At 42.8% G+C, this 11,125-nt stretch overlaps 1 protein-coding gene across 1 annotated transcript in view; it reads left to right on the top strand.

The window, feature by feature from the left end:
• Positions 1 to 2,754: 2,754 nt before the first annotated feature.
• Positions 2,755 to 11,125, top strand: part of MBTPS1 (membrane bound transcription factor peptidase, site 1) — a 54,031-nt gene continuing 45,660 nt past the window's right edge. Inside the window, exon 1 of the mRNA XM_012738465.2 lies at positions 2,755 to 2,953. The gene's annotated coding sequence lies outside the window, so the exon portion shown is untranslated. The remainder of the gene's footprint in view (positions 2,954 to 11,125) is intronic.

Below are 11,125 nucleotides of genomic sequence, written 5' to 3'. Positions count from 1 at the left end.
TGAAGGGCTGGGGAATACTGTGTTCTTCTTAATCTAGAGATAGGTTTCTTTTAGACAAGAGGTCTCAAAAAGTGGTTTCCCTGCTAGCAGGGTATGCACGTGTCTACCTCAAAACTGCCCTTCATTGCTCAGCATCTCGGGAGCTACATACTTAGGAATCCCATTCAGGATTGGTCTCTCTCTGCCTTCCCCTCGTGCTCTACTTCGGATGCCAGTCCCAGATCCCGTTTTCACTTCCAGATCCTCGTTCAGGAAGACATCCAGTGTGAGGTCCTGGTGAATAACCTGCTCTCGGTGCAGGCACTGGCAGCCAAGGACGGTCTGTCTCGGGCGGGAGTGCCCTCGGGCTCGGTCAGTGCTTTCCTCCTCTTGTGCAGCTCCAGGAGAAACCTCAGGTGGCAGAGCTCCAACACCACGAACATGAAGTTGATGTCCTCGGAAAAGCTGTGGAAACCTAAGGCGTGCTGGTGGGCGAGCTTTAATGGCTATGGTGAATGGATATCTCCACGGATGTTTTCTCCTGGTGTGGACTGAGCAGCAGAGACTTAGGCATGATCTCACGTTCGCTCACTGATTTTGGCAAAGCTACCTTTGCCCCAAAAGCTGCCTGCACATAGCGTGGCCGGCTGCACAAGTCCACTAGGACCTCTGGGATCTCTTTTACTGGCTGATCAGCTGTCCTGACCCCAGGAGCCACAACTCCAGGGAGGCTTTCCCCAGATCACCTGGTGCCTGCACCAGCGGCTGTTATTCTTTAAAATAACATTTCATTTGAATAAAGATTTACCTTATGGAATTGCAAGTGCTTTATTCAGTATATGTGCATGAGTTTAGAAGTTATTTTAGAGCCCAGAGTGGTAGAAAAACCACTGGTGGTAGACCAGGATCCCGTAGCTCCGCCTTTGAATCTCCAAGTGACTTCTCTCTCCCCTGTGCCCAGCCCCCTTCAATCATAGGCATTCTCAGGAACTGGCAATATTATTCTCTTCCCTGCTTTGGGGCTTCACTGTCACATGACAATGGTGTTTGCAATTCACTAGTCTACCCTGGTTCCTAACAGTAGGGCTGTGTGTTCAGTGGCATAGTGACTACGGGGCTGTTAAAAAGACCCTGAACAAGATTAATTTACCCAAAGTTAGAACAGAATGACACAAGATCAAATGCATTATGTGTCGGCAAAGAAAGTTCCTCATTATGAAGATTTGTAAATGCAAAAAGTCAAGAATTCTCTGAAAAATTTAATAAAATCATGAGATATGAGACAGGAAAGGACCTACGAATCCACCATCATTTATTGAATCGTTTTTGTAATTTTTATTTATTTTTTTGAGACAGAGTCTTACTCTGCCCTGGCTGTACCGTGGTGTCAGCCTAGCTCACAGCAACCTCAAACTCCTGGGCTCAAGTGATCCTCCTGCCTCAGCCTTGCAAGTAGCTGGGACTACAGGCATTCGCCACCATGCCCAGCTCATTTTTTCAATATATTTTTAGTTGGCCAATTAATTTCTTTTTATTTTTAGTAGGGATGGGGTCTCGCTCTTGCTCAGGCTGGTCTGGAACTCTTGAGCTCAAACCATCCGCCTGCCTGGGCCTCCCAGAGTGGCAGGATTACAGGCGTGAGCCACCGCGCCTGGTCCATTTATTGAATCTTAATGTGAACCAAGCACATTATGTGTGTGTTTCATTTAACCCTCATCCTTTAAGTGTCAGTATTCCTTTCTTTGGGGTGAGGAAGCTGATTAAACAACTTGCTCAAAATTACAAAGTAGATGTCTGCAGTGTGATATGGTCATTGCAATCCTGTATTTATCCATTATGTCAAATCAATTTTGTAAAATCATGTTAAAGGGGAGATAAAACACTGATTTCTTGTCATTGGTGCCATTCAGCATTACTATGGTGCGGTGGAAAGTTCAGAAAAGATACAAAACAATTCTGACGATAGCACATCATTGCCCACTAGCATTACCTAGAAAAATGCTTTCAGCGCCTCAGTTTTGCCCAGTACCAAGTGTGGGCCGGCTCAACATTTAGACTGGAAACAACTTGAGATTCTAGTATCTGAGTCACCCATATATATTTTGGGATGTAAACTTTTCAGAGTTTTGGCACGTTCATCCTTGTTTCTTCAGAAGGGCAAACATTTAGCATTACAGAAATTCTCCCTGTTTCCCAAGGCACAGGTACCCCCGGCGGCAGGTGTGCGCTGGGCTATCGGGAGGCCCTGTCAAGGGTCAAGCCGAGGCCGTGAGGGGTTTAGAAGGTCGTGGGGATGGGATTTGGGGGTTCTCACGTCAGGTCGAGTCAATCTGCTCAGGATTCGAGCCCCCACCGGGCACCTTCGCTGCCACATTGGTAAGACAGAGCTGTCCCGAGTACGCGAGGGGTGTGGACTGCGAGCCGCCCCAGGTTGCAAGAACCACGAGCCTGACTCGGACGCGGACACCTGCACCGGAGAAACGAGCTTTCAACACGTTTAAGGCAAAATGTGAGTGGGGGCGGGGCTTTCCGCCGGCGTCGTCCTTTCTAGAACCTAGCCCAGCTCAGCCGCCTTCAGGCCCGTGCTTATTTTCCGAGCTTCCAGCCTCAAAGCCCGGCGAATTCCAAGCCCGCGCGTTAAATCGGCCCATCCCCACCGCCTCACACCATGTTCCGGCATGTTGGCCGCGCTCCCTTCCGCTCCGTGCCCGGGGCCGGAAATGTCGCGAGACCTCCGTCCGTCCTCCCTGCCCCGGCCCGCGGTCTTCGGCGTCCAGAGCGCGCACGCAGGCGCGGGGCACGCAGGGCACGCAGGGGCGGCGGAGCCGGCGCTCCCCGCCGTGGTCCTCCTTGGCCCCGTCGCGCGGTCTCGCGAGAGTTGGGAGTAAACAGCCCCGAATGGAGAGCCGAGGCGTGTTCGCTGCTGAGGCGCCGTTATCTCGGGCCCGCCGGACCGGGGCTTGAGGCGGCCCAGGTACGTCAGCCGCCCGCGCGCTCGGGCGCCCCCGAGGCTGCCGCCCCTGCCACCTGCCGGGCCGCGGCCGTCCGCGCGCTCAGGTGGGCCGCTTGTGCCCGAGGCCCGCGCCAGGCGGGGGGCTGCGCGGCCGCGGCCGGGTGCTGGGGTCCGCGCTGCGACCGGGCGGCGGGCGTCGCGGGGCCTGGCACCTGCGGGCGGGCCCCGCGGCCCAGGTAGGCGTCGGCGCGCCGGGCTCTGTGGCAGTGCGTTCTCGGACCTCGCGCGACAGCCGCCGCCGCCGCGGCTCGCGGGGTGTGCGTCCTGCGGGCCCTCTCTGCGGGGCGGCACGGGTCGGCGGCTTGCTCAGTGTCCTTATTTTCTTTACGTGACACCAACGTTAGCGGAGTGAAGTAACATGCCCGGCTCCGGCCCCGAGCCTCCAGACAGACTAGGTGTGCTTCCAGGGAGGTCCCGGTGTCAGATTTAGGTGACCTCACTTCTCTGCCGTATCTCAGTCTGTGCATACTGCGCCAGTGACTTTTTTTCTTTTTTTTTTTAAATGCAGTTTAAGAAGTCTGTGGGCAAGGTGGGCACGTGATAGTGTTTGGTGAACTCTCAGCACCAGAATGCCTTTTAAATCTGTTAGGGTCTTAAGGTCTTGGCGTGGTTGTGCCACCTAAGACTGCTATAGATCGTTAACATTTTTATTAAGACCTGTCAGGGTAGATTCCCTGACTATCTTGACCTGTTAATCTGCGCAAATTAAATATTTACATTTTCTTTAGGTTCTAAATGACACTTCCAAATGACTTAAAGTGGAATGGGACCTCAGAGTTCAATTCTGGAGACTAGCCTTTTTGTCTTAGCTATATTATTAGTAAGCCTCTCTAACTTCTGGGTCTCAGTTGATATATATAAAGGGCTTGGAGAAGAGCAGTCATTCATCCCAATTTTGTTTTTTTAATTTGCAGAACCCTCTTTATTTTCTTGTTTTTTTTTTTTTGAGACAGAATCTCGCTTTGTTGCCCAGGCTAGAGTGAGTGCCGTGGCGTCAGCCTAGCTCACAGCAACCTCACACTCCTCGGCTCAAGCGATCCTCCTGCCTCAGCCACCCGAGTAGCTGGGACTACAGGCATGTGCCTCCATGCCCGGCTAGTTTTTTCTATATATATTAGTTGCCCAATTAATTTCTTTCTATTTATAGTAGAGACGGGGTCTCGCTCTTGCTCAGGCTGGTTTCGAACTCCTGACCTGGAGCAATCCGCCCCCCTCGGCCTCCCAGAGTGCTGGGATTACAGGCGAGAGCCACCACGCCCGGCCCCTCTTTATTTTCTTATGTAGGAGCTTCATTGAGGTAGAATTTACATACTGTAAAATTCACCTGTTTTAAGTGTACTATACAATGGGGTTTGTGTTTGTTTTTTTTTTTTTTTTACTAAATTTACAGGGTTAATGCATCACCACAATCATTTTTAGAATGACCAGGTAATTGTCATCACCACAATCATTTTTAGAATGTTTCCATCACCCCAAGAAGACCCCTGTTGCCCATTGCAGTCAATACTCATTTTTAACTCCAACTCCAGGCTACTGCTCATCTACTTTGTCTCCCTAGATTTGCTTTTTCTCAGTATTTCAGATATTTAGATGGAATCATAGGATACACAGCCTTTTGTTTCTGGCTTCTTTCAGTTATTAATGTTTTCAAGGTTTTTACCCATGTTGTAGCATGAATCAGTATTTCATTCCTTTTTATAGCTGAGTAATATTCTATTGTATAGATGTATGACATTTTGTATAACCATTCACGCAGAATGCTTTTTGCAAATAAAATTTTATTTTATGCTCCAGTATATAATGCAGATGACAGAAGAGCTGTTTATCAAGATTAGGAACTGGGGCTTGAGCCAGGCTTTTGCCCATTAGGTTTCTACTGCACTCCCCAGGGATCTCATATAATGGAGTTGGGCGTATCTATGTAAAAAGGGACATTTTCATGCAGTGCTTAGAGAACCTCTGACGCACTTGGGGATGAAGTGAGATCTCTTCTAGTCGAGAGGTTTTTAACATTCCCTTCAAATTCATATGTTCTTTGATTCTGTATTATTTTCTGCCAGTCTAGTGGTAGATGGTTCTTGCCTGCTGTCTTCTTATTTATGTGGCAGCCACAGGAAGTGCCACAAATAATTAGAATAACAAGAACTAGGACGCCTGAAGGCTAGGGTAAACTGCACGTTGCTCCCATGAATGCAGCAGAAATCTGCATGAAGAAATGAATTTAGAGTAGAATGAGAAAGGTGCGGAGTTTGGAGGTGCCTCATGCGGCCAGTTAATCCTGGATGACTAAAGGATAAGGGAAGACTAAAAGGAGACAATAGAGGCATGTGCGAAATAGTTGGCAATGAGGACACCACAGATTTGGGGGGCTTACTAAATGCTTCCCTTGGATGGGGTGGAACAGGGAGGATTTCTTACCCTGTTTGTTACATTTTGAGGCTAGTAAAGGTGTGTGATCTGGTTTGGTTAAAAACAAAACAAAACAAAACACCGCAGACCAGGGTTTCCTAACCTGGCTATTGACACATTGGGCTGAATTTTTTTTTTTTTATGATTGTAAGACCAACTGATGGACAGAAGAAATGGTTCAGCCAGGCTTAAGAATACACCTTTATTTAAAGATAGTGCAGTCAGGCATTGCTTAATTGTTAGCCTGTTAAACAATGGTAATACAGCCAAGTATGCAATTAGTTTCGAAAGTGGTAATTTTCAGCCAACTTTTAATTGAACTGGATAGTATCCTTTCATAGTCTAAACACAATTCAGTCTTCTTTGGAGCTATTTTAGTAAACTAGTTTATTAAAAAGGCATAGGTGCATCATTAGATGATTATTGTGTGATACAAGTTATTTCCTCTCACCTGAATTATGTTCTTTAATTATTTTCAGAGAAATAATTTCCAGTGTATTTTAGTTACACCCAGAAGTATAATCTTTGAGGTATTTTATTATGCAGATTATAAGTAGGAAACTCTCAGAGCTGCAAGGAATATTAGTTGTCTGCTAGACCACTTGCTTGTCCAAGTAATACATTTCCTCTACTTTGTCTTCGTTTTACACATACATTTCATTAAATCTTGTTCTCAGTACATATGATTTGAACTGTGTTTTCCATTTAGTATTTGATGTCAAATATTTTTTTATTACATCTGTTTTAGAGGTGTAATCATACTCATGGAAAATCTATAGGTATGGAAATGCCATCTTTTAAGGCTGTGCCTTTGTATGGAAAGATAACTGGGTCTTCTACATAAAGAATTTATAGAAATTAAATCCAGTCAACACTTAGTGGATCTAGGAACAGCTCCAATAGGCTTAAGTAATATTCCAAATGATAATAAGCCTTTTCAGAATGAACTAGCTAAAAGTAATATTTTCAAAGGATATCTTTTCCTTAGGCTGGAAGGTAACTGTAGACAGATTTATGAGAACAATTTCTGGGAGATCCCTTTTAAGCTCTATTATATTTACAAATAAAATTAAATCTAACATACTTGAATTTTTGTGCCACTATTACCGGAAAATGTGATTTTTTTTCTTTAAAAAATTTTTAAAAGGTTTATTAAAGTATTTAATGTTTTATCTAATTGCAAAGATAACATGTGCTCCTTGTAAAAATATAAATAAAATAGAACAAAGCAGAAAATAACTTTCTGTAATCATACTACTAAAAGATTGAATCACTGAGTGTGCATTTTTCAGTGTTTTCAGTGTGCATTTTTCAGCATTTTTCAGTACTTATTTTCATATATATATATAGGCACATTTTGGGGAGGAAAAGTTCTTGTATTAATATATCATTAATGGTGACTAATACAATTAATGATATGAAAAGTGTTATATATCTCTAAGAAAAATGAATAAACATCCAAACAGAAAAATTTTGGCAAAATTCATAAACCGACATCACACAAATAAGTTCAAATGCTTAAAGAACATTTAAAACAATGTCAAGTGACAGTGATAACCAAAGAGATATAGAGTAAAACAAGGAGAAATAATTTTCACTTATCAAATTGACAATAATAAAATGTTCCCATTGTTGGTGAAGGCTCAGAAAAGAAGTGTCCACACCCATCGCTGCACATTTTTAAAAACAAAAATTTGATTCACACTCTGCATGAACCATTTTATTTAATATTTTATTAGGATTTTACCATATTCCTATTGCTGCTGTAACAAATGACCACAAACAGTGGCTTAAAACAACACGAATTTACTACCGGTATCTTACAGTTCTAGAGGTCAGAAGTCCAAAATCAGTTTCATTGGGCTAAAGTCAAGGTGTCTTCAGGGCTGGTTCCTTTTGGAGGCTTTGAGAGTATCTGTTTCCTTCTCTTTTTCAGTTTCTAGAAGCCACCTGCAGTCCTTGCCTTGTGACTTCCTCAAATTACTTCAGCCTATTGCTTCCATCATCACTTGTTACCCACTGTTGATCTCCTGCCTCTCTCTTGTAGAGACCCTTGTGATTACACCTGGCCCTTAACACCTGCGAAGAAGTGCTTTTGGCCTGTATACTTTTGTGTATAAAGTAACATTCACAGGTTCTGGGGATTAGGATATGGATATCTTTGGGGAGATCATTATTCAGCCTACCGTAGGAATATAGGGTGAAGATGCTGCATAGTGTTCCGTAGTATAGATGAACAGTAATTATTAATGTTTAGCCAATCTCATGCACATTTAGATGGTTTCTGATTCTCCCAGTTATAATCTTGCAGTGTATATCCTCTGACAGAATTCATTTTGAGCCTTCAGATTCACACTTTGTGGGTCAGATTGCTGAGGGAGATTTTAGAAAAGCAGGCCACCTATGTCTAAAGAGCGCAGCTAGACCACCTCAGTTCCCAGCCCAGTTTTCCCTCTCACTGGCTGTAGCCCTAGGCAAATTGCTTAGCTATTCTTGGACTCAGTTTTCTTATTTGAAAATGGGGGTAATAAAAGGTGGTTGTGAAGATTAAATGAGTTAATACATACAAATTACTTATGCTAGCACCTTCACATAAATGTTTATGTTAGATTTTGTTATTACTGGATTTATTAGAGCAAAAGTATTTTATGTCCATTTTTAAGGGCTTTAATACATATTGGCAAATTGCCATTTTAAAAGGGTGTAGTGTTTTTGTATTCATCAGCAACATATGTTGAGCACTTATATTGGGTTTGTTGACTTCTTAAACATGATTTGTATTATGTAGTGGGTGCCTCAATTTTTTTCTGTCAAAATGTTGCTTGATTTGTATAATACAAATCATAGAAAACTGAGGTTAATTTTAATAGAAATTTACTTTACCATGAATCTTTTTAGGAATTCTCTCAATTCCTTAGAGATCTACTTTTAATTTCACTTTAATGATATCAGTCCCATCCATTGGGATATTTGGATGCCATTCTGTGTAACAGGTGATGGGTGTAAGCCTGTCTGATGTGATGTGTAGCCTGGTTATGGACACAGTGGTCAGTTCTGACAAAGTCTAATGTAAGAGGCTTATAATCCCCACCCCCAACCACTTCTAAAATTTGAATACCCCTCAGCCTAGTGCATTGCTGGCAACTGAGGCTAAATAATTTATTTTTTCTACCTATTTTGGAAATAGTCTGAACCTAATACGTGATAAGAACAGTATGAAACCTTTTTTCTCTGAACCATTTGAGAGTAAGTTGCAGACCTAATACGCCGTTATTCCTTGATACTTCAGTGGGCATTTCCTTCAAGCAGTGACCTTCTTACATAATCACAGCACAGCTGTCAAAATCGGGAAATTAGTCTAGATACATCGCCACTGTCCAAGCCACGGGCAGGCCTATTCAGGTTCTGCCAGTTGTTCCAGACTGTGGCATTACAGCAGTGGATCCAGTTCGGAATCATGAGTTGTACTGTCTTGAGTCTCCTTCAATCTGGAGCAGTATCTCAGTCATTTCTTGGCTTTCATTATCTTGGTACTTACGAAAATTTTGGCCAGTTGCTTTGTAGAATGTCCCGCAGTTTGAGTTGGTGTGATGTTTCCTGTGATTTGATTCAAGGTGTGCATCTTTGGCAGGTCCCTCACAGAAGTGAAGCTTGGCTCTTAGTGCAACTGCTCCAAGAGACCTGGGTGCATTTGTCCCCTCCCTGGTTAACTTGGATGACTTGGTGAAGCTTCCCTGCTCTAAAGTGACTCTATCCTCCTTTGTAAATAAGTATGGTTTTCCATTGTGAGGCATCTTGAGGCTATGTACATATCTCATTCTTCAAACTTTATTTGTGTCACTCCTGTTTTCCTGTTTTATTCAGTGGGTTAGTTTCATTAGTTTCCTTATTTATTTTGATACTCAGATTGTCCCAGATTTGGCTAGGAGTGGTACTTCCAGACTGGCTTCTGTGTCCATTGGACACTTCCCCATCGTTCTTTGAGTGCTTCCTTACTGGTATAACAAGATATTCCAGACTCAAATTGTTCTCACCCTGCCTAGCCTGGAACTACTTTCTCCAAGGAGCCTGGTTTGTTTTAGTGGAGAATGGTATTTAGAAAACCAGTTGTGGGTACTAGGTGGGCTCCCCGCTATTGGGATGTCACCATTGCCATGTCCTTTCAGTGTACAGAACTGGAAAATGTATGTATACATGTATGCATATACACACATTTATTTATTTCTGCTTCTGTCTATCTTTCAGCCTCTGTAGATGGACATCTCATTGCCTCCTTTTACTGGGTGATGTGCTGCCTTGTGCACATCCTTGTGTTTCCCGGTGTCTCTAATGTTGCTTTGCTCAGATGCTCCTCGCCTCTCTCCTTATGTTCATACTTCTAGCCCTGCCCAGCTCTGATTTTGTGAGAGCCAGCTGCGGTGCCACCTAATCAACAGAAGCCTCCTCTTTACTCCCCAGAAAAAACTCTCTATACCAGTTCAACAACCTTGGTGCTTTACATGTGCCTCTCCTTTGGCATTTTCCTTTCCTGCATTTTGTTCAGTAGTTCTTGTGGTTGGCCTCCTCTGCTGGATCACACCTGCAGGGCCGTGTCCCTGACTTACTAATAATATGTATTTGCTCTGCGGCACCTGGCAGCGTCTTAACTTGGTAAACATTCTATAAAATTGCGTGATTTAATGAGTAAATTAAAATCCTATGATACTACCTTTTCAGTATCCTGTTTTCCAGAAACCTAAAATTTACTTTTGTATTTGGAGGAGAACTGATTACCTTAGGGATTTTTTTCATTAAAAACTCCAAATCCTCTCTTTCTGTGTCTTTCTTTCTAAAGTCAGGCTTGTGCCTAAGTTGTAAGAGTATCAACTATCTCTTCTGCATAGGCTACATTATACTATTAAGTTCACTGTCTTTACTTGTGAGTGAATTATTTTGAAACAGGTTTAATTAAAGTTGATTTACCAGTTAGGGCTAAGATTTTCTCACTAGTATTGCTCACTAATATATGGATTTTATGCAGCTCAAATATTTCATAGATTCTTTAGATTGAGGCAGAAGAGATCTAAGAGATTTTTTTTTTTAAACCTTGCCTTAATTGGCAGACGTATTTAAGTCTTTTAAATATACGTTCATTTACTATAACATGAGAACTGTTATCACCAGCTTTATTTTCTTTGACCAGTAATTTTTAATTAAGCTAGGTATATGCTTCATGTGATTATATTCTGTGATACCCCATTGCTGAGAGTGTCAAGCATAAACAAACTAAAATATCAGGGCTCACTCCTATGTAGATTGTGGTAAAATATGTTAAGAGTAGCTTTAGGTGCCCTCTGCTCTTTCTCTCTGGTCTTTCTGTTTTGGTCTTTGTTTTTAAAGTCTTTGCTCTTGTGGTTGAAGTTCATTGAGATGGACATAATTTTAAAAATTTCATTCATTGAGTTCTATTCCCACTAACCTTAGTCTCCGGTGTGAGTTCTAGAGATAGGCTTATTTTTCGTGATTGTTCGTTGTTACAGCAGTGAAAGTCCTGTTTCATAAATCTTTAAAAGTTCTTTAGATACTGTAACCCTTCATAGTATTTTATCCATGTTTTCATGTTTGTAGAAGCACAGATGGATAGTTCCAGAAACCAAAAACTCTTTGTTGCTATAAAGCACCAGTTTCTACCAGAAGAATGAGTTTAACACCTTGGGATACATCTCTTGAAAGATGGCTGACTCC

The sequence above is a fragment of the Microcebus murinus genome, chromosome 20, assembly GCF_040939455.1.
Source record: "Microcebus murinus isolate Inina chromosome 20, M.murinus_Inina_mat1.0, whole genome shotgun sequence".
In the NCBI taxonomy this organism is placed as follows: Eukaryota; Metazoa; Chordata; class Mammalia; order Primates; family Cheirogaleidae; genus Microcebus; species Microcebus murinus.
This window is presented reverse-complemented; position numbering and strand designations above follow the sequence as displayed.